The sequence below is a fragment of the Aythya ferina genome, assembly GCF_964211825.1.
Source record: "Aythya ferina genome assembly, chromosome: 7".
In the NCBI taxonomy this organism is placed as follows: Eukaryota; Metazoa; Chordata; class Aves; order Anseriformes; family Anatidae; genus Aythya; species Aythya ferina.
Window position 1 is genome coordinate 19,467,057 of NC_140302.1, and position 24,533 is coordinate 19,491,589.

Here is a 24,533-nt window from a genome sequence, read left to right on the forward strand (position 1 = left end):
ATAGTGGGAGTAGTGTCAGATTTATACGTTATATGAATAACAAGGATTTCTCAGGAGACCCTATCCTGGTGAAAGGGGCTAACTGTAATTTTCAGCTGTGAGTAATTGTATATAATATAATCCTAAATGATTTTTCTTCTGTAATTTCATTAGAGTTTAGAAATTTAATTAGATTTTGAATCACTCTGAAATAAAGTAGCAAAACACCCAGAGACTAAAAGCAGTGGTTATTTTGTCCTCTGAGGCCAGAATTCTTGGTCTCAAATTGGCATGTGTTCATTAGGAGGAAGTTTGCAGAAGTTCTTGATATATTATTGTCTTTCAGAATGGACTCTGAATAGGTCTTTGGAGAGCATTAGAAGAGCACACAATTATTATACAGACTCTTTTTGAGGTTTAAGATCATCTGCCTTGCATATACTTAATAAAAATATGCCTCTAAAGTTGTTTAAGAAACTGTGGAGATAGGAAAGATGCTCCTCCAGTGCCTCAGTGCTCTTCTTGGTTTATTAGCAACTCCAGTACCTGTGTATGATGATACAGAGAGGAATTGTTTACTTTACTTTAATGATTAGGTAGGTTTATGGTTATTTTTATTGCTACACATATGAACTGTCATGGTGGCTGTAATTAGAGGCACACTGTAATGCTGTTCCTTCTCTTCCACCTGAGGTTAAAAGAAAACTCTGTCCTTCTGGCAGACTTTGATTCTCTGTGGAATATGTCCCAAAGTGAAAAAAAAAAAAAAAAAAAAAAAAAAAAACACAGAATCAAACTCCACAAAACAGTGTGCAGTGAAGTCCAGTGCAGTAGCCTGCACTTGTGTGAGGTCCCAGGGAAGTTGTAGTGGGTTCAGAAATGGGATCTTCAAAAAATACTCTGAGGGCCTAGATAGGCAAGTGTTTGTTTCCCTTTTGTTTTAACTGGTGTAACATAATTTGTGTCAGTGGACATGCCCTGATTTATACTGATTAACTGAAAAAGGGATTTGGGTGTTTTGGAGCACTTCTCCAAAACCTTTAGCTAAGTGGCAGGGCCTGTTTTCTCACTGGGAGTAGTTGCTTGATCCAGGACTACCTGCATGATTTTGTGAGATTAGGGCAAAGCATGTAGCAAATGGAGGCCTTAGGTAGAGAGAAGGAAATTCAGATTGTCACTTTCAACATGGCAGCAGTATAAGGAACCATAACAGAACCACAGTGTGAATGTAAGAGTCTGACTGGAGATGAGCAAGTTAGGACAGATGACAAGTGTTGTGAAATGAAGAATTTCATCAAAACAAGTCAAGTGGGAAAAAAAAAATGCTCTTTAAGTAATGGCAATCCAACCTATTTGAAGAGACATAAAGAACTCTGATGCAGTGGGATACATGTCAGTCCCAAAGTGAGATGTTGAAAACAAACCTCCAGGCTGAACAAGATGTTCTGTCACCAGCTGATGTATGCCACCATTGACAGCATCCTCTGTACTGGCCACTGCAGGCAGAAACAGGGTGAGGTGGTTCACTGTCCGATTCTTTTGTTCCATTCAAATCCAGTCCTCAGGCTCAAAATCTGCTTTCAGAGTGTGGCCAAGTCTTACAGTCACTGTAGGAAGAGAAAAATTGAAAGATTTTATGTACTTGGCTTGATGGATATCAATGGATATTAGGCAACCTCAGGGTGATCTGGTGTGTATGGACATGCTGCCTTCCACTAAAGTGCCACATCATGGAACAAATTGAGGAAAACATGTTCAGGCTGGTTACTGCCAAAAATCAAGGGTCTTTTGCTATGGGCATCCGGAACGAATTGAAACTATGCTTGAAAACTCACAGCTGCTCTTCCTTTGCTATTTTCTCCATCTCCTCCTCTGTCAGGACTCTGAGCTGCTGGGACAACTGGGAGGGATTCCACATCTCAGCAAGCAACAGAATCACAGATGTCGGGTGTGTTAACAAAGGGAAACACGCCTGCACCAATTATTTAGCGCCTTCTTCCCTTGATGTTAACAAATACTATGGGAAACCATTCAACATTTCAGTGTTCTTTTTTTTTTTCCTCCTCCCTTTTTTCCCCCTCATTATGAAGGAATATGCTCATAAATTTTTAAATTTCTTATTTTTTTCCTTGATTTTATTTTGGGACACTATTGCTCAGTGCTATTGCCAACTCAGAGAGGTGCAAGGAGACAAAAAAAAAAAAAAAAGCCTTGGGACATGTCTACTCAGGTCTCTTCCATGCATCATCAGGAAAGAAAATGCCAAAGTAGTCCATAGTTCAGCTGAGTAGACTTTTCAATTTGCAGATCTCCTGTCCCAAATCTTGCTCTATTTTCACAAGGTTTATAAAATCGTGTAGTGTCCCTCATGGAATTTATAACTTTTTCTGAGCTTAATTTCTTCTGTACCAGGTGAATTTGGATTATTTGTTCATATGGTCTGTATCAATGTGCAAAAAGCATTTTTTACATGTCTAACCCAGACTGATTTTGTGTTATGCTGGCAGCAGGAAAGATGGGTATAGCAGACACAGTATCTTCTCTGGTGAAGGAAAGCACTTATGCATCTCTTTGGGAAGCTGTGTATCTTTTGGGTTAACAACTGCCAGCTAGCACTTCAGGAGCTGGGATGAAATGGAGTCACCATCCCTGAGGGTGTTTAAAGAAAGCTTGGATGTGGCACTAAGGGATATGGTTTAGTGTGTGGTATTGGTGGTAGGGGGATGGTTGGACCAGATGGAGGTGGTTTTCCAACCTTTTTGATTCTATGATTCTATGAAATGCAGGTAGGCAGACAAAAATTTGGGTTGAAAAATCAACATAGCAAACCTTGTGGCTAATGTTTTTGTTTTAAAGGTGCATATCTGGTGTGTGAAAACAGTCAAATTTGTTCTAGATGGGGTTTCAGACCAGGTAAAATTTTGGATACTGGGACACCTGCTGATTCTGTTTCTGGAATGATGCTTTACACCAAAGGATTTCAATTCCTTTTTAGTTTTGAACAGCTAAAAATTTTCCAGGAAAGCTATCAAGCTCTGAGTAGTGCATTTAGGCCCGCAGATTTGTTCTTAGGATTAGCTATGGTGATTCTTAAACATAGCTCACAGCATCATGTGCATTTGTAGCCCACAGCTCAGAGGAATGATTTTACAGAGACTTGTATTCTTACTTGTCTTTAGACAACCCTAATCTGATCTGGAGCCCATTGTATAACATGTTTATAAACATTGGAGACAAACTGTCCAGTATGAAGTAGTTTATTTAGGTTAGAAGATTAATAAGAAAGTCTTTCAGGTTTCTCATAATGCCACCAGCTAGCCTGTCAGTTAGCTGCCAGTGTAGAATGAGAAGGACTTGTTGATGCTTGAGATGACTGGGAAGTGTTTCACTTAGCTAAGGAAATAGGAAAGAGGTCAGGATCCTGCCTTCGACATAGCAGTCCATGAGTCACTGGGAGGAACGTGTGGGAACACACAGAGCACAAGTTTACCAGGTTAAAGGAACTGAGGAGACAACATAAGGCCTGTGTCCCTCCAAAAACAAGGCTGCAAACAGTTGTCACTGGAGACAGCAGCTCTGTTTGTTTTTGTAGTTTGATCTTGTTTTATTTTCAATAGAAGCAGCTCACATTTTATTAGCAACTTGAGACCATCTGACTGATTTGCTTTTTCCCCTGAAAAGGATTATTTTTCCATACAGACATCTTTCAGGGGGCCAGCAGGTGGGAAGTTTCTTTTAAAACTACAAAAACTTCACCAACTGGTGAATACCTCAACCTTCGCTCAAATTTAGTTGAAATTGTTCAATAAGTCCAGATGACTTGGGAGGGCTGAGGAGCACACACAGGCAACACTGATCATGTCAGCCGTGTTGTAGGAAAACATGGCATAGAGAATCTATGGATCCCACTTCTCACCCACACTGCCCCCTGGAGATATCCTGAAATATTTTTGGCTTGGTTGTCTTAAAAATGTGTATACTCCCATGTGGATAACTTGTTGCTTTTTGACTGTATGTCCTCTATTGCATGGATGGATTTCTTGCATTGAGTGGAAAGTATTTATTACAGTATGGAAAGAACCTAATCTGTATTTTCCTTTCTTTATTAAAACAAAAACAAAAATAACAAAACAAACAAACAAAAAAAACACCTAGAAAACACTACCAAAAATAACAGTAGAAGAACTCTATTGCCCTAAGACAACCTTTTGGAAATGCTATTTTGTGCTACCATGGGAAATGTCAGAAATAAGCTCTGTTAAATCAAGCTGCTGCATATTTCCATGGCTGTCTTTAGTAACACAGTTCTATGGTGCGCAGTCTTTCCTGTCCCCTTTTCCCTGTCCTGTTCGTACCTGGCTTTAAGAGCAGATCCTCTCCTCATCTCAAACAGTGAATGAGGCAGAGTGAAGAGGGCAGTTGTTCAGCATATCTCTTTATTCCCATCCTTATGTGGGAGTAGTGGGCCTTATTTATTGTCTAACTCCTGTGCTGAACACAGAACAAGCTTGTATAATATCAGCGAAGCTGCTTTGTGTGTATAAACAGGTGCTTTGGCAGATGAGGACCAGCAAGCTCGGGCAGCTCCTGTGGGTGGGCATGCAGCAGAGAGCAGCACTTCGGCATTGCTGAGCCCTCTCCCCATGTGTCACAGGCGATGGCTTTTACCACTTGATCCAACTCTACCAGAAAGCTGGGTTAGGCTGGGGAGAGAGGTGTCTGCTTGATTTTTTCATCAGGCGTCAGCTAACAGCTCCTCTGCACAGGTCAGCTCCACACTGGAGCTGCGAGTCTGCTCAGGGAGAGACAGGACCCTCTGCCCAGATCCCGTGGATTTTCATACGTGCAGTAGCCCATTGGAAAACCTCTCTATGTTGCATGTCTCATTGCTGAGGTCTGTCTGAGCGAGCTGCTGGAGGAGGCGGTTCCTCCACATACTGCTTGTTCTCTGAAGCACTGTGAATCACAGTGGGGATGCTGTGGAATTTGGGAATGATGCTACAGGAGTTGGGAGGCTGTGGGTGAAGCAACAGTGCCACAAAGCTATGCTACCCCTACTCATTAAAGATGTCCTTAGGGGTAAGCTTGGCTCTCTTCTCTCTGAGCAATGAGTTTAGGCTTGGGCGACCTTAAACAAAAGCTGCAGTACCCGCTGGATGACAGTGTCTGCTCCTCTGCTTATCAAGTGTGTCTTGGTTGCTGGCGAGCGCTGTGTTGATAAAGTTCCTTTAGTGCGGCAGCATTGCTGGAATTTTTCCTGTGTAGGTTTTCATACGACATGAGCAAAACATCCAAGGCAGCCCAGCTTTGTCATTGTTGCACATTCTGATACACCCGGCTGTGTCTTAAAATACCTTTGAAGTGTTAGAAAGCTGCTAAGCAGCCTCTGAAAATGGCTGTTTACTCTTTGCAGGTGGCATGCACAGAGCAAAATAGAAGGGCCGGGAAAATTCAGAGCAGGAGAATGAAAGGGTAAAAGTATGCCCAATTCCCACCAATATTCTAGCATCTCCCATCCACCTGTACTCTGTGTAAGCAGAGAAATACAGGTGTGTTGGACTTTGTGGACAGTGAGGACATTGTGAATAAAATGCTTGCAAGAACATTGTGGTTATTGGAAAAAGACTAAACAATAGAGAGTCTGGAAACCTGGCACTGGAGTTAGACTTGAGAGGAAGCTAAACAATCATAAATTTTGAAGGAACTACAAAGGCAAAAGGTTTTGCATTAGTCCGCTTCAAATGCTATGTGATTCTAACGCAGAGGAAAAGTTGTGTGTTTTTTATTTTTTTTTTATTTTATTTTATTTTATTTTATTTTATTTTATTTTATTTTATTTTATTTTATTTTATTTTATTTTTCAAATTCTTGAGAGTTTTGCACCTCATGGGTGTGTAGGACTGGGAAGCAGATCCCAGCCATGCTCAAGCTGTGTCGGGGTACAGAGCAGCAGCATCTTCTGCTCTCCAGAGGTGCAGAGGTTCTGTTCTTCTGAAAATCATCCTGTTCATTTTACTGTTAACTCAGGAAGCAGAGCACAATCTCTAGCCAATGTTTATAGGAATATAAATGTAAATAGCTGTGTTAATGGTAAACCTCAGGGTACCCAGAAAAGAAATGAGGAAGTCAAATGATATGAAGATAATGGTACCATTGCCAAAACAGAGTGCCTCTATTGTTTTTCTAAAACACATTTCTATATATGTGTTTATATATATATATATACACACCTTATTTAAAAGAATAATAAAAAAGAGCAAGATAGGACACCCAGTGCAGTCAGAGTTCTCAGTGTTTAACTTTGCCTTTTCTTGACATGTTTGACAGCTTCTTAAGGTTTTCTGGATATTAACAGTTTCTAGAGGTACTGAGCATCCTTTTTCTTTAGGGTGTACAATAAGAGGATGACAAAAATAAACTGCCCACCTGTAATAACACTTATTTTTAATGAATTAATTAGGCTTTGAAGGGAAGAGTAAAGGGAGGTAGATGGGAGAAGAAGGTGGCAGAACTGACAGATTTGTTCTTGTTTTCAATTGCTGTAGTGAAGGTGATTTGGTGCTTTGCTCTTGTATTCATGTGTGTGGTCCTGTTTTAACAATACTGGTGTCGGGAAAGTTAAATAGGTCCTCTGTGTCCTGCACAGGCCAGGATGCAGTGTTGGAGGTGATGGGAGAGCTGGGAAGCAGGAGAGATTTTGTACAACTCGTGGTCACAGTCTCATCAAATGCAATGAGAGCTGTGTTAGATCATGCAGCAGGCCCTTTTTGGCTGACAGCCAGCAGATCGAGCAGCCAAGGAAAAGGCAGGCATGTGGGAATTGAAAATGGCACTGTGGGGGAGCAAGAAACAGAGGCTGCTGGGCTGACTATAGCCCTCAGCCCCTTTTGACCCTGGAAAACCTGCATTTGCCCTATTGAAATGGTATACATGTGCTTATAAACATGTGGCTTACACCTCTGGAGCAAAAGGAAGAGGTTTTATGTATGTCAGGTACTTTTATGCTGATTGAACTGTTTTCACAGTGAATCTTGAAACTATTCAGACAGAAAATTGCCTTTTGTTACATTTTAAAATCAGGCCAAAATACCAATGTCGGTTCAGTTGTGATAAACCCAAACTTAATCTAACCATTTTTGCTAATGCAGCCGGAGAGACCATTTCTTTCCCTGCAACAGCTGCAGCCTAGGGAGGCATTAGAATGAACAGGCTCATTGTTTGTAGAGGAAGGGCAGGGAATGAGGATTTCTCCTCTGATATCTCCCCACGCTGGTCTGAGGGAATCTGCATCTGCTGGCCTCTGCGGGTAGCAAAAAGGTCACTCACTGTGCTGGCTGGTGAATGTGGGGGAAGCAGCATTTTGCTGTGTGCTGATTAAGTGGTTTATTAGTATTTCAAGAGTAATGGTGTCAAAGGTATGGCATCTAGCTCTGAAGGCAGAGGATTTGGGGAGCAAATATATCTTTCAATGAGATATTGTTGATCTCTGTCATAAAAATTGTGTTGACTGCAGTCCTCCTTAGCTCTAAGGTACCTCTCAGAAATCACAGCTGTCCTTATGTATCTCCAGTATAACAGGAAAGAAACTGTATAATTTGCCTGCCTAGCTCATCTCAAATCCAGAAATTCATTACGATGAGAACATGTGTAAGTGGCCGCGGCTGACATCACCACTTGTCAGACTAAAACCAATGATCTAGGAAATTTTGGGACAGACTTAAATACAAATGTGACAAATGCATTGAGTATTATGCATCTCCAGGAATTAGTAAAGTATCATAATGCCCTGCTTATGGCTACTACCTGCTGCCACAGGTACAATGATGCTCTTCCAAAAGTCAATCTGCAGTTTTAGTGGCTAGGCAATGTATGGAGTCGTAAGGGTCATTGCAGCTTTTGGCCTCAGAAGGAGAAGTCAATTTCTCTATGGCCAAATGTCTGCAACTTGGTTCTTCCAAATGACCATGTAAGGAATGTGGTGTTCACCTGGATGAAACATTTTGGTCTCTTCTGTTCCTAGGTGTCAAATAGGGTTTCCAACAGAATAAGCTTTTCTATAAAATGTGGCAAGGTTGAGCTTCTATCAGAAATGAAGAATAAATTGTTCCTCTTTGAGAATGAAGATGCTGTGCCCAATATGAGTTGTAATTCAGGTAGTTCATATCCCTCTTATCCTCTCTTAGCTGGTTCATCAGCTGAATTGCATTCTCATGATGTGCTGTAACCAGAGGACAGAATGATGCATTGCACTGGCACAGCAAAGATTTGATGCATCTTGGGATGTTTTTTGACTAGTGAATTCAGCCATCAAAAAGGGTGCGTAATGTGTGAATTGCGCAATATGTGAATGTGCTTCCACAAGAAAGCATGGCAAGTTTCTGAGTAGTGATGTTTAGCTTGGATTATTATTATTTTTTTTTATTGATAAAAAGGCTTAAGAAATCCTGACCAGCTCTGGTTATGTACCAAATGATAAGGGAATCATCTGATGTCACATCACTAGTCAAGAGCAGCGATGACTAGTGAATAGCAAACTGGGTCCCACAAAACCGCCAGCATTCTTATATCTTTCCTCAAATGTACAACCATGTTGTACTATACTCTTGAAATCCTTTTGCTGGAGGCAAATTTTGAATGCTCATGAAGGAGAGCTACTTGAACAAACAACCTAGTTCTGCCTCAAAGTAACTGTCACTTATTTTGTCTGTAATTTGAGCAATGCTGGTGACATGGCATTAGACTTTGCTGCATACCATTTTGGTGCTAATATTTGCCCTAACAGTAGGCATAAATAAACTGGGACTTATCTTGAGACAAAGTAGATAGACAAAGTAGATACAGCATCTTTAATGGAATATAACAGATATAAACAAGCCAATTGCCCTGATTTGGGATTAGAATTATGTGATTTCTCTCCTTTTCCATTTAACAAACACTGAAAAGCACTAGAAGTCACTAGGCAATCTTCATAAACACTAAGTTTAAATCAAATAACCATTCATCATTCATTTCCAAGCAGATTCGTTTCAAATACATTGTCTGCCTGTGAAAACAGACATTTTGCTTCTCTGCTTGGTGTTGTGGAAAGCTGAAAAATTTCAGAGGCTCCCCAAAAATCTGTTTCTTTGCATGGTGGGGCTTTACCTGTCTCACGCTGACATAACAAGCAGAGTGAGTGGAGAGCTGTTAATGGAAATGAGGAAGAAGGGCCCAAAGTCCAAATTTGAATGCCCCAAATGAGATATACGTGTGTTTCTAGTTGCTTCCCAGTTTTCTTTAAGCACTTATATATAGTTTTAAGTAAGTGAAGATCTGGTTTAGCTTCTTCAGTGGGAATTTATACACCTACATTAGGGTTTAAATACTTCAATGAGGTTAGAAAATGTAACCAGTGTTGTCTTTCTGACTTATTAGGCCTTAGATCTTTCCCATGGAGGCAGTGTTAATGATGGGCAATAAGCAGAAACAGCATCTCAGTGCTGTCACTTTGCTAGTAAACACACTACAGTCACTTTGCTAGTAAAATCATCAGTATGCATGACCAAGTGACAGCCAAAGCATTCAACTTTGAGTACATTACTAACTTCTGCCTGCATCACAACACTAATTGATCTTATGGGAGGGATCTGAATAAGACTACCTTTCCCACTAAATCCTTGAAGCACCACAAATTCAGGTAAATATCATTCCTCTACAAATACCATTCACGAGTAGCTGTCCCGCAGTCGCCCACTTCCACTCTTCCCCTTAATATAGAGCACCCTGTGAAACAGATTTATTTGAAGAAGTCTTTAAAAGCCCTTATGTGATGTACAAAAAAATAAGAGGGGACCACTGATGACAGTTTATGTCAAGTAATGTGTTCTCTGGTTTTCTTTTCTCTGTGGAAATCAAGCTTGTGGCCATAATACCTTTCTTGTTTTCCTTCCCCCTTATTTGTCACTGTCCTTTTCATTCAAGAGTGTATCAGACACACCAGTTCAGGGGCAATATGGGGTTGTTTTAAGGTGTTGATGTCTGGGAAAGAAGAAGCAGATCCACTATGTGAAGTTTTTGAGGGCTGACTTTGAACTATGTGAATTTGTACTATGCAGGCTGCACCAGAAAAGGGAATGTGAGGTTACTGCAGTCACTCAAGCCTGGGCAGATATTAGTCATCCCAAAGTTATGTTGTTGAGGACTTTGGTGGAGGGGTAGCATCAGAGACGGGAAAATAGAAAGTGGAATGTAGGTTCTCAGGATTGCAATCCACTGAGGCAGAAGTGCAGTCATCACAAACTCACCTATTTCTCACTGAGGGAAAAAGTTCAAACAGTACAGACAACATTTCCTCAGGTGTCTAGGAGTGATTGTTGTATGTTTCTGGGTCAGTGTGCATGCATGCATCTAAATATAGGTCATGACTTCTGTGTTCAAGGGCAATCTGAAGTGCATTCTTGCTTAATTTGGGCTCTTATTCTCTCTGTGGGCTTGATGTAACCTGAGTCTGTCTATAGACAGCAAATATCTCCATGGGCTCAGTAAAGCAAAGGCTTGCAGGGCTGGCTAAGGACAGAATCACCTCTGCAAATGCAGTTGTTGGCCACAGAAAATGCTAAAATCATTTTAGGATACTCATCACTTTGGTGATGCTGCCATCCACCTCTGGGTGGCCAGGGGTAGAAGTCTTCACAGAGAAGCCACTCCTCCAGCCTCTGGGGCTATTTTCTGCCTATACCTCACAGCTCTGAGTTCTGCCTGGAAGCCTCTCTGAAATGCATTTCAGCCTGTTTCATTACACACTGCTAAACAGACAGCAGGTGTCTGTCACCTCCTCGGGGCCTGCTCAGAAGTTGCTGCTCCCTGTGGCTGCTGGTACTGACTGGGGTGTGCAACAGGTTTGACTCTTCAAGGTGATGCCATACTTGAAAATGAGCTTTGTGTTTCCAGTGTTTCCTCTTTCCTTATTATTTTTGCATTCCTTGGCTACCTAAGGAAGTTCATGTCTTGCTAGCACCTGCCTGGGAATACAGGCTAGGCTGGATATGATACCTTGCAGACTTGCTTGGGTCACGCTGAAACTATAAAGTCATGGCAACAGGAGCATAGAGGGAGCAATAATATATATAAGATATAAGTAGATGTATTTTGTAAAGCAGATTTTGGGGCTCTTTGGCTAAAGAAAATTTAGGAAAGGCCATGAGTTTCATGTGTCAGTTCAGACAAGGGGACAAAGAGGTAACAACCCATGGCCAAAGTTGAAGGAGAAAGCTGAGAGTGCACTGACTTTAGACTGAGCAGTGCAGAGACCCAGTAGAAGAGCTTGCCTCAGCTTACAGAGCTACAAAAGTTATGCAGGGTTTTCCAAGGAAGGTCTGTAGCATTCAGACTCCTCTTGTAGTTGCAGCCCCTGGTCTGGGCATCCATATCCCCTTGGTGCCTCAGACTATCCCCTGTCTGCTCAGTGAACTCTTGCTATCCCACTTGGTGTGATAAAAGAAACTGCTAAAATGGGAGGCTGCTGAGTGCTGCCTCTATTCAAATCTCTAATGAGCTCCTCCTTGTAGTTCTAGGTTTAATTAGTTTTCATTGCAATATTAATGATCCAAACAAACCATTTTAACTTTCCTGTTGCACAGCTGGAATCTTCTTATTTAGCATTCTGCTCTATAAGGGAATCGCACCAACTTCCTTTCCCCTCCCCCATTTGTCCCATTAATATGCATTAAAATCACAATCTCATTGGCAAAGAGTTTCAGACCTGCTATAAAACTCTAATAATTTCTAAGAATGGCAGGGTTGAACGAATCACAAAGTCTCATCTAAATAATACAAAGATAGATTTCTCCCAGAGTTTGATGGCAGTGATGATTAATACTTCATTTATTTATTTACAGTGTATCAGCATTTACAAAGATGTGCTCGCTCCTCTGAGCACACATACAATCTCTCTTGAACTGCATGGTATTACAGCAGAAATGTATAATCTGTTAGACTTCAACAGCATCTTTCTCTTTCTCTCTTTTTTTCCCCTATGAGGACAGTTTATCCTGACCTTTCAAGCATAGATCCAAATACTGCGTATCTCAGTCTTCTACCACAACATAATAGGTTCATCTCACATTTCCCTCAGAAATGCACGAGAGGGAAGACTTAGAGGAGAATCTTTTCATCACTTTCTGGTGTGTTTCAGCTTCTGGACTCAGTGTGATTTGCAAAGACTGAAATAAATCAGGTTGTGTATAATTTGGGGATCTTCATGCTGAAGGATGCTAGAGAGGAGTTGGCTCTCCTGCTCTGAAGGATGGACACAGAGTCATTGCCAGCATCTTCTTCCTGAGCTGTAGAAATCCTGGGAACATTGTTAGCAAGGAATGTCTGGAGTCTCTTGACCAACTTTCTGCTCAGAGCCAGTCTATGGCTAACATGAGATATGGTCCATTTTGGCTTTATGTTGTTTAGAGCTGGAGGATTTCTAGGAACTTGAGGAGTTGTGCTCTGCAGATAGACTTTCAGTGACTGGATAAAAGGGTTTTCCTGGCCATACTGTACAAGCAGAGGTCACAATACAGCTCTGAAGGTGCCAAACAAATTTAGCACCACTTTCAGAGATTCATTTTCATTGAGACTTACACTCCTAAGTGTTCACATTGTTTTTGAAAATAGGACTTTAGAGTGTGAGCATTAAGATTAACGGATGAGGTCTGATAGTGTGTTTGGGCACTGCCTGCAAGGTCTAAGTTCAAGAGAGCAATGAGTGACTTGATTGCAGAGTGTCAGCCCCATGGTCCAGGCACTGGAGAGCTGGAAGTGCCTTCTGAGGAGGTCTGGCTCTGGGAGCCTGATGTAGGCAGCCTTTCCTCGTACATCATCCCCAACTCACCCTTTCTCAAAGGGGCATGTTCTTACAAAGCTTTTTCCCTTATGTTGCCAGCCAGCCAGATGTGAGCTAAATATACATTGCTATGCCTAAATCAAACATTTATGTTACCACAGACCAAAGCAGTTCAGTAAGTGCAGGAATGGAGCTGCATCAGCAAGCTCTCTCCCAGCTGTTGTTGGTGTTGGGAGAATCACCTGGGGGATAGATTGGGTACCAAGGCTTGTGACTTCACTCAGTTTTCCCACAGCTCTCTCCAGGTATGTAGAATTGTAAAAATGAAAATCTCTTCCTCCATCTATCCATGTTTAGTTGGTTTCTTTCATTTGGTTGTTTGTTTTGTTTTTTTTACTATTTACCTAGCAGGATGAATAGAGTGGGTAGGTATCTTGTCTGATGGGATTCATGAGCCATTTGATGGGATTCATGAGCCATTTTTTTTAGCTTTTGAGATTTCACAAGGGAAAGACCTCAATCTGTGGAGTTTTTTGTTTGTTTGTTTGTTTGTTTGTTTTTTTCCAGAAAACTTCTTTGCAGCAGAAGTTCCTTGAAGGTTTGTATCGGTGAGATGACTTTGGTAGTGCTTTTGTGCTGGTTTCATGGCCTTGAGTTTGTCATTCATTTGTTGTGCTGGATTATAGCTGTGAGCAGTAACCTACCAAAGCATGCTGTCAATAGGATGAAATGTATTTGTTCAAAATACTCCTGCCGGGCAGTTATAGGTCACTAGCTTGTTTGCTCCCACGTGGGGAAAAGCAAGAGCACATGGTACCCCTTCAGAAATTTTGGGAGAGTAGAAGAGGAAGAGAAGGGGACGAGGGAAGGAAGGATGCTGTCTCCTTGCTTTGCTGCTAAAAGTGGAGATAAGACTCACATGAAGTGAGACACAGTGTGTCACAGTGTGACAGGGCTTAGATCTCCCTACAAGCGGTAGCAGGGTTATGCAGCTTTCACCACAGGTACGTGTGCTGTGATGGAGGCCTCTTTCCCTGGTCCGGAAGTACAGCTACCAGGCCACATCCCAGTGGTTCTCCTGAGCTGGGAACAGGCACCATCAAGAAAGGAAAATAATAGCAATAGGAATATAACTACCCCGAGGTTTCATGCAGGTTCCCTGTAATGTCTTGCCAGAGCTGACAAGACCAGTACCACACCATGGAAATGAGCAGTTTAGACATTTGTTACTGCAAATGAAACCGTATTAAAAATCTTACTATGTTCTCTTAGCACATCCAGCTGGCCACAGCTTACCAGATATATATCTGCTTTACTCAGCTTTCTTTCCCTATCAGTAAATATCTGTCTCCACCTCTGGAAACTGACTGGTGCCACCCTACATCTCAAGTTAAATGGTTCACCAAAGCCAACATGTGCAGTGAATGTGCCCCTTAGCTAAAACTGAACCCAGAGCAGTCTAGCTTCCACTGGAATTCATGGTTAAGCATACCAGGAAGGTTTTGAATGATAAGAATATGTCCATTCAGGTCAGCGTGACTTATCTTAAGTGAATTTAACATCACTCATTTCACAGGAATTTAAGCTAACACATTTTACACCATATTTGTTGTGAACTACAGCAATCAGCCATGCCATGGCTAGTTAGCAATGTCCAGCTGATGGCTGGTGGTGGTCATAAACTTGTAACGCAGTCTGTCGGAGGAGGACATCTGACTGGAAGCTTAGTGTGGTATACAACAGTTCATGGTGGACAACTGAACTAAATCAAAAAATATGTGAAGTTTTAGGCAGTATAACTTACAGCTGAGGGCTGAGATCCTACAACATATAGGTTACCACATATTACTGCTTATTTACTCAGAGTTCTCTTAGGTCTGCCAACATAATTATATGTGGTTTCTTCCTAACCCAGTTCCATCAGAAAGACGCAGTTTAGTTTAAGCTCTTACTAGGAGGACTTTCATTCTGTGCTGTTTCTACAGAGTCAGGCTGGGAAATCCAAAGATCCAGAGTGGGAAGATGGGGCAGGAAGATTAAGCCAGAAAACTGCTGGGCACTAACCTCCTGACTGGCTTGGCAGCAATCGTCACAGCATGTGTAATTGCAGCTTCAGAGTGACCTGCTTTGCTCTTGCTTTGTCAGTCCCCTAGCCAAAATTGTGCTGTCAAGCTAAAATCAAAGTAACTATACCAAGGGATGGATCTGAATTAACAAAATTGTTTTCTAAATTGATTTAAATTGGTGTTCAAACTGTGTGCGCAGCTTCCCTCAGTGACAGAAGTATGATTTTACCTCTTCCTATTCCTGGTGGCTCTTCAGAGCTGAACCACCTGAGAGGGAACAAGCTTGTATCTCCTCATAGCTGGGCATTTACACTAAAACTGAGCCAACTTTTCATAACAAAAGCCTAATTGTCAGTGATGTTTCAATTAAGAGCCTTGGGTGACTTTCTGCTCCCAGACTAAATCACATGGCACGTAGAGAAACATCATTTTATCTCATAACAGAGCACATCTTTCTTTGCTGGCTCAGAGCATTTGGCACTGGCAGTGTCTCTTTAAAACACAAGATTTTAGGAAAAGCAGATGCATCCTTATATGTCTATTTGCTTGGCATTTTGAACTTTTGTAATGTAGCCAGCTTCAGTTTTTTCTTCTGCAGCTGTGAACGTCAACTACTTACATATTTTGGGGGAGTGTGGTGTGACTGCCTTGTGCTGAAACCATTCAACTTCACTGTCCTCCCTTTAAATGAAAGAATCATTTCTTGTGCTAAAAGAAATGTGAAAAATTTTGTGTTGTGGGGATAAAACAATGCATCTGCATTAAACACTGAATCTTATGACTCTCAATAGAAGCATTAGGACCAGCAAGCTTGCCACAGATTTGAATACACTGAAAAATAAAAACCCAAACACTTACCCGTGATTTCAGCAAGTCCAATTTCCAGTGATGAATGGCACTGCAAGTACAAGGTGCATTTATAGTTTGTAAATAATAATTATACTAAAGGCATAAGGTTGATTGGGTAGACTTTTTCTTCTGGTATTGAAATCTTGTCTCAAAACCTTCAGCCATTTGACTTGTGATTGAAAGCTGGATGGTGCAGTGTTTCCACATTGAAACTCAGTGCAGGGTAAGGCTGGGAGCTGTCAATTATTTGAGATAATTATTAAGAGCTAATGGAGGCATTAAAAATGTAGCAGCTTACTGGGGAGAAAGCAGGGTGGGTGGGGAACGCATGTTACTAGCATCCGCTGCAACTGGACTGTAAGTGGTCTCCACACATTCATGAATGATGGCTGACCTCCACTCTGCTAGGGCACATGTGTGCATGTCCATCATGACAACACACTCTGAACTTACTGCATGAGAGGCTCTTGGGAACATAACCCCTGTATCTGTCTCCAAATATAGCTCTGCTGGTCTGCAATATAAGGCAGTAGGGAGAGCTGCTGGATTGAGGAGCCATTTGGAAACTGCACTGCAGTGATATCCACCAAGATCTCTGTGCCTGGTTGGTGACCTTCTTTGCTAAGAGGCAAATGTCTGCAGCTTGTAAAAGAAAAAGATGCCTCTGAATGCCTTTCCACTTTTAAAGGCTCCCCAGTGCCGGCTCAGCAGAGCAAGTGAAACCCATGGCAGTGCTTACTGTACTTGTACTGTATGAATGTATGCAGCCATACATCTGGACAGAGAAGCATGCCCTGAGCAGGGGGCTGGGAATTATTCCTGGAACTGCCTCTGACTTAGAGTTAGAGCCTTGACCTGAGCCAAACCACTAACTAGGAACTGTTTCAAAGCCAATTCCTATGAAAAACAAGGCCAGTAACCCCTCTCTGTCTTGGTGTCCACCCTTGTGTAACTGCTTTGTAAAAAAGGACTACATAACAACCCACAAGGGATTGGGAAAGACTCATTTATTTGTATTTAAAGCACATCGGGATCCTTGGAGGAAAGTTCCTTATTAGAGCAATAATGAATTACAATAATAGCAACAATTCAATTATCATTGTGAAATTGCAGGGATTTGGTCAATATCACTTGACTACAGTTTTGTTTGGCCTGCAGATTACAACAAAGAACAAATCATCCTAAGTATTTTTTGAACATGGAGGATGAAAATGATATATTGCTATCTTTTAAAAGGAAATTAAAACTTTAACTCTAAGGTGTGTGTAATAAAATGGCACTTTAATTCTCTAGCGTGCCATGAAGGCTTCTTCTGTTAATTTATTCTTTTCTTTTTTTTGTGCTTCATGTAATATTCTGAAGTTATTAATGTGGCAATATATTTGACCACAAAAACCTGCCTTCTGGTGTTGTTAAGACTGTGAATTAACTCCACAAATGGAAGGCATTTCTGAGTGCAGGGCAAACAGATCACGCTTTGAAAAAAAATGATTAGCAACATGACAGACATGCAAGGACTTCTAGGGAAATGTTTTCCCAGGTGTCTTGCTGTGATGTGTAGGCTTAGGTCCCATGAGTGCATGGAAGTCCAGAGGTCAGGAGCATGTCTCCACAGTGATGTGTGGTGCACACACCTGTGAAAATCCCCACCTGAGCTGCTGCAGTCCCTGGGACACAGCCACTCAGCAGAGCTGGTGTCCTGTGAACAGCACTGCCACTGGCATGCTTGGATGCTGTCCTGTGCCACAGCAAGTGTGCCAGGCACCAGGTGGAGGTTCCTGCTGCATACTCCATAGCACACCACACACCGACAGAACTCATTTGGTAAGATGTCATCTCAGCCCTTAAATGACTTGGATGATACCTGTCTTAGCTGGATAACCCAAAATCCAACAGCAAGGCATTCAGTGAGATTGGATTCAGTTCAGTGCAAATACCCTAACTCTACGCACACCTCCAGTACTAAGATGTGGATCTAGAAATGCCCCATCAAATTAATCTTGTACCTATGAGCTAAGTCATCAAAGACTGACTGATTGATGCTCTTTGCAGTGCTTGTAGCATCAAGCCCTGAACTCACCAATGCTACCCTAGGTTGCAGGTACCTAAAAATAACTTTCCTCATCTGTGCTTAAGCACTTGTAGGCCACATCCTGCACCAATGGTACTGTTTCCACTGAATGCAAATTAATGGACACAGGTTCAGTCTTCTCTATCTGTGCGTCTTTGGCAGCGCATAGCTAATTCATTGGAAAAATAAACTGTTTTTTATTTATTAGTGCTAGTTGCCAGGATTAATATCAGGCACTGGGAATGTGTGCAGTTAAGGAGATCATGGACAAGCTAAAGTGGGTGGGAATATACATTCCGCACATGGTGTCAGGAGTTACTGAGGCCTTGACTTTGCTGTGGATGCAGCACAGGCTCCTCGGGTAGCCTGGAGACACTGTCTCGGCAGAGAGCTAAGAGCAGCAGGGGTTTCAAAGATGCTTTGCTGAAGTGCACTGCTGGTGTATTGCTGTGTTAGCTTTGATGTCTGTCTCTTTGTGTTGGTAGGCTAGACTCATGCCTCCAAAACATCTACCTCATGCTCAGAGTCAGAAAGGCAAACAGAAGACTGGGAAAATAATCAAGAATCATATTGTGTCGCCACATAAATCCATGATGAATCCATGTCTGTGATAATTGCTGTCATCTCAATAAGGATGTAAGCGGAGATTAGACAAGGTACAGAGAGCAGAAGTGGAGAAGTACAGAATATCTTTTTTCATGAGAAGAAATTAAGTAAGTAGGACTTGGCAGCCTAGAAGAAAGACAACTGACAGGGTGAATTTTTACTATTTCTTATGATCTAGGAACTACAAGCCATGCAGTGAATACCAGTGGAAAGATAATTCTTTATCTTCGGCTAACCTGCTGAGGCACATCCTGATAGATGCCAGACTCCTGTGAGAAAGGTTGGGCTGAACCACTGCACCTGCACCCACCCCATTTGGTGACTGCAAAATATATCTGGCTCTTTGGTAGTGGCTGCATACATGGTTTCCCTCCTGGCATTTCCACTAAGCAGCAGATGTCTAGCTCTGGGTGGGCAGGATTCCTGTCCTTAGTAGCATTAATCAAAGATCTCCTATCTAGTAACATTTCCCAGAAGCCAAACTGCTAATGGCCATGTCTCATGGCTATTGATTTCTCCCCATTTCCAGGCCTTGTTGGTCAGACTGTTGGCTCCTGGCTGCTGTGTGAGCCTCTGCCTGACCTCTTTGCTCCCTGGTGCTTGGCACAAGCAGGAGAGGTTGGCTGGCGCTGCCTGTGGCTGGGCAGCGGCAGATTGTACAGCCCCAGCCCTTTGTTGGATTTCCTCTGGAGAAGAATGAGGTGCAATTAAGGCCAATTCTTCATTAGGAGGAATGAAGAGCTGAACCATAACCACTCAGCCCCTCACAGCATCCAAACAGAGCTTGTAAAGCGGGGCCAGGCCTCTGCCACCCTTGCCTCCATCCTCCAGCCCCTGTGCTCAGCAGACCGAGAGCCAAGGACATGTACCCTCTCCAGGGCTGTCAACCGACCAGTGACAGGAAGCAGGTCTAAAGGCTCATTTAACTGCAAACCAGCACCTGTCTTTTTAGGCGAGAGCAGCTTTGCTTGTCAGCCCTGTCAGCAGCACGGGCCCTGCCTGGAGGCACCCGATTGTGTCAGAGGGGTCACACTGAGCACTGCGACACGCAGCACTGGCTGGCATGGGGGCAGGAGGCTGTCGGCACGTTTTCTCTGCAAGGACAGCGGGGTACGCATCTCTTCTGCTCATCTTTCTGGGTAAAACACTACTTCCTGCCTGATTCTGAAGAGAGATATCACGCCCTTTGGTTGTGTGAAGTTACTGCTAACCAGAGGTAGCGATCTGTCTTGTTCACCTTCTCTATTCCTTTTTTTAGCTTAGCTCAAAACTAATTGCACTGCAGTGGTCAGGATCAACACTTCTGTGTGAAAGCAAAAGTTGATGGCAAAGGCAGCCGGCGGTACCACGCTTGCCCTGCGCTCGCAGGTGTCCGGGCAGGTGAAGGCTCATTGTGGCTTGCTGAGGAGGCTGAAATGAAGGAACCTAGAAGAGAATGCCTAATTGATTAATTTAGTATCCTTCTTCCAAGCCTGTATAATCTTAATATGTTCATATTTCCTGGCAGAGAGAATTTGCTAGGAGCCAACAGAAACAGGATCAGACCTGCAAAGTTTAGAAGCCAAAAAACAATGCCTGTTGCTCTTTTGTTGCTCTTAGTTTTTCCCTTTCCTTGTTTTTGTAACACTTTCCCAGTATCCCCTCTCCCTTTATATCTCCTCTCCTCTTGTGCACCTTTCATTTGTATTTCTTTGCTCTGGAGAGTGCTGGGTCTCAGTCCCCTTGCTGGGGGCCCAAGGCCCTGCCACCTCTCTTTACGTGTCTCAGTTCCAGGTTTGAGGAGGACCTGGCGCCTTGAGACTGTGATTCCTCCTGCAGGAAGAAAGACATTTCAGACCTCCTAGAGGTGTCTGCCAGCCTCCACTGTTGAGAAAGAAAGCCTAAATGGGTAGTGTAAAAGTGTGAAAGGCCAGGGCTGAGCACGATAAATTTCATATGCTGAATTTCTTCTTGCTTTTAGAGGATGTTTTACAGGATGTGCTAGAGCTTTTCTCTCCTTCATATCACCAATTGTGAACCATTCGCACATTCAAATGCTGAAACAAGTGTTCTTGAGTGTCTCTGTCCCCTAGGGGTGAAATGCTGCAGTCCTGCCCCCCTTCCAGTAATAATAATACTAATATATTCTATTTATAGAGCTTCAAAGTTTCCCAAAGAGCCACCTTTGGGAAGGAATGTACCACCAGTTAGATAGTGCACAGCAACCCTAGACAACATCTTAAGACAGATGAATGTATCCAGTTGAAGCTGAACATGAGATTTGATTTGGCAGAAGATAATTGCAAAAGTTATTAATTATTATTGTTGTTGTTTATGCAATTCTAGACTCAAGAGCAATAGGCACTTTCTAAATACTACCAGTAGGTAGACAAAAGCACAAAGGCATTATGATCATACCATAGTAATTTGCAGAAGGCAGAATGTGCTAATAAAAATCCTCCCCTGGAGGTTTTCCCATCTAAGACTCAGCATAATCTGATGAATAGTCCATAATGCTGGAAGAGGAGAGAGCTGGCTTTTCTATAGGTTCCCAGTGTAACCTCGAGCATATAGTTTAGTTGTTCTGAATCTAAAAACAGGTCTATGCAAACATGTCATAGCTGTTCAACTAAAGAAGAGAAAATCATTCTGATAGAAGCATGTGATATAAATCTCTATGTGTTTTGCAGAGTGGTTTAATTGCAATTAACAGTTGTTGGGTGTGGTATTTTTGTTTTGTTTTGTCTTAAGCTACAGGGCCAGGCAGGTGTACACAGAACCTGGATTTAAAGATCATCTACACTAAGTGCAAAATTAGACACTTGCTTACTCTGAAGACCCCTGAGATACTTGATGTCTATTGTTAAAATCTCATGAATGAAGAAGAGACTTTATAAACCAATGTGACTCACACAGAGAACATAAGAACTGCATGGTTACAGCTAAAATATCTTGTGGAAATAGCTGAAGCATCTTGTGAGTCTGCAGATGTTTTTATATAGGCAACTATGATAATTTAGTGACTATCATGTTTGGTATTGATGCCAACATAAATGGCAGAGGAGTGAAATGCACAAAGACAAATGTGAATCAGGACACTGGAATTAGCCAAAATATCTAAAATTAAAGAATGTAAAAATGTTCTGTAAATAATACTTATTTTTCACTCCGTTCTATGGTTCTACACAACCATTTTATTGCTTTCTTCTTGTCTTCTGGTTTTAAATTACCAACGTGGAACTTTTGTATTTGTTTGTTCAATTGTTTTCCTGTAAGTTTGCAAGCTTTTTGAATTTGGCTGGAGAAAGACTAGCCCAAGGTCTTATTAGCATCCCTTCTGTGAGAACAGCACAAGCTCCATCTTTAAAGCAATAAGAATATAGGGCCTATTCCAGCTCCCACCCAGGTCTCTAGAAGGGTTTCTCTTCATTGGAGCTGGCTCAGCTGTATACACCAGGCTGCTTCTGCACTCAATATCAATTTCCAAAATATTCAGGTTCAGCATGTCAAATAAGCTGAAATGTCTGGGGAGCTGTTCTCCTTCAGCAGGGTCAGAATATTGAAATCAATGACTTTGTGATCCCAAATGGCATGGACACTTGAAAATGTCATCAATGGAGACATCAAACTTTACCTCTTCACTCTGGCCTGCCTGCATACACAGCCATTCTGCTAATGGCTTGCAGATACACCCTGGATCTGAAAATTACTGGTGTATTTCGAAACAGCAATACTTTCTTGCAATAAAAATGCACTTTGAGCTTGCAGTGCTTAAATGCTTCAGTCTGTGCTTTACTTTGTGTGTAAACATTTCTGCTGAAATCAATGAGGATATCTGTATGAGTGAAGTTATGGATTTGCTTACAGCCCTGGTTCTGCAAACATGTTTAGTTTTGTTCCTACAAACAGGGCCCCTGGTCTCTGCAGGAAGATAATTAATCACATACATGTTTGCAGGATTAGAACTTTCACCAGTAACCATTTTATTAATCTTTTTGCTGAAATTACCTTCGTAAAATTTAAAGGAAACCATTTGTGACTTTTTTTTTTTTTTTTTTTTTAAGGCAGTATTTAACTCTTTACTCCCATTATATTTTATTCAAATATTTGATAGCATAAATTTTCTAATGAGTTTTGCAGACTACAACCCTTTAAAAAGTGCCTGAAGTCAGTGGTTTATATGATCATAATTCAAACCACATGCCCTTTCCTTAATGGAAGGAGATTAAAGAAGTGTTCTTTTATTTGCATTTGTCAGTTTATTAATACCAGCCATTTTAGTTCATTTGGTACAGTGAGTTTCAGTCCCAGGAATCACTTTAATGTTAACAGCAGTCTCTGATTACCTGGGACTCATCTGGATAATCCTCATTAGGTGGTTGTGACATAATATTTGGGACTGGTGATTAGGGGGTTTTTCTGTGATGCTGTCTACCTATCTACTCCACGTACCCCACTGGCCCCATTCTCCAGGTTCAGCTACAGGGACGGGATGATGACCCGTCCCCAGTTTTACAGTCTACCCAAATTCTCAGACAGAGAGTGCCACGGACCTTACAGCCAGGTCCGGGGCTGTGGCAGATGACCCAGGTGAGCAGCAGGCAGAGGAGCTGGTGTCTAAAGTGAGTCTCCACAACCGAGTTCTGCTTCTGATGGCTGCATTTCTGTTTTCTTGCTTCTCTGCAGCCGCTGCTTTCTGTTCCTTGTTTGGCTCCTTTCTTCTCAGTATTATTTAGCACTGTTCTGCAGAGAAAACGTTTGCCATCTTTCAGAGCACATTTTTAGCTGTTCTTGGCCATTCTGTGTTTACGTGAATTCCTCTCGCTAACCCTGATAATCTCATCATCACCATCTGTCAGTTTGTTAATCCTCCATTTAGGACATGAAGTGAAACCCTGAACAATTACAAATTGGCTTTTTCTAAAAGGCTGGCTATGAAGTTCTAGTTCCCTCTCTCATGTTTCCTGTATTATTGCAAGCCAAATTTAGATTGCTTGCTCTCCTTTAGCAGAACTTGAAGTCAAACCATTTCATAAATACTGTATTCTAACTCCTTGGATTACTGGAATGGGAAAAAGGCAAAAAGCTGTGCAGCTTTTCCAAGTTAGCTTGTGCACTCTAAGCTGCTAATGGGCTGGAAACAGGCTGGGCTATTGTGCCTGCTGTGGGTTGCATGTTAGCACGGCTCCTTGTGCTGCCTCTGCAGCAACCTGTCCTGGCAGCGAGGGTGGCAGCAGTCCCAGGCATAGAGGGAACGGATGTAGGGAAGGCAGGGCACCCCGTCTTTTCTCAGGCCCAGTGGTTTTTAAAAAAGCTGTGGGCATTGATGACATTGGCATGTGTTGTTTTTTTTTTTTTTTGGTGTTTATGTTCAGCAGACTGTAATCCTGCTGTTAGGCAGCCCAAATACTTCTAATGCAATGAAATGTTACCAGGACATGCAAAACTGAAATATTTTTCAAAACTTTTTGTGGTTTCCAGTACTCCTTTTCTGGGGAGGGCTTTGGGCTTGGAACAGAGTTGGTTTGGGAAGGAGGCAGTACAAATTGAAATTCCTTCCCTGTCCAATTCACATGTGGCTGAAATCTCTCTCCTATGCCAAGCTGGTCATTCCGTCACCGGTGCTCGAGCACAGAGCCACACAGACAGGCTGTTTGCACCCTAATGTTTTCTGAGCACATTCTGCAGTGCTCTGAGTTTTGGAGACCATGCAGATATGCTTTGAAACTTCAGTGACTGCCGAGGAAGAAAATTCTCATATTTTCTTCTGCTGTGTTTCGCTGTTTCCGCTTTCTGGCCCCCAGCAAGTGTATTCTGCAAACCACAAAATGAAAACCCCTGTAATTCAGGCAAACTCATGAGCCTGAAACAAGTAGTTCTGTTTTATCTCTCGTCTCGACTCCTCCCCACCCAGAGGTAAGCCTGCATCTGAACCGCAGCTGCACCGAGGTGTAACACGGCTCCTTCTCATAAAACATGGGCGCTCCCCACAATTGGAGCTCAGGGGGTGTGGGGTGGTCAGCCCTGCAAGCCCCAAACCCAGCTCTGCATTGCAAAGGAGCCTGGCAGAGTATAGTCAGTGGTCCTGTGGAAAATGCCCAGAAAAAAAAAAAGAAAAAAAAAAAAGCTGTTATGTGAAATGCAAAGTACTTTGTGATATCTGGGAGAG

The 24,533-nt window shown here is 42.2% G+C and overlaps 1 protein-coding gene across 4 annotated transcripts in view; it reads left to right on the forward strand.

Moving 5' to 3' along the window:
* The window catches only part of LOC311439878 (cardiac-enriched FHL2-interacting protein), an 87,402-nt gene that overhangs the window by 37,778 nt on the left and 25,091 nt on the right, over positions 1-24,533 (forward strand). The window contains exon 1 of one of the 4 annotated variants that reach the window (XM_084526135.1): positions 19,370-19,495. The exons of 1 other annotated variant lie outside the window; for it this stretch is intronic. The gene's annotated coding sequence lies outside the window, so the exon portion shown is untranslated. Of the gene's footprint in view, positions 1-19,369; positions 19,602-24,533 lie in introns of those variants that run through there. 2 more of the 4 variants (XM_084526133.1, XM_084526136.1) reach the window with 2 other exon arrangements.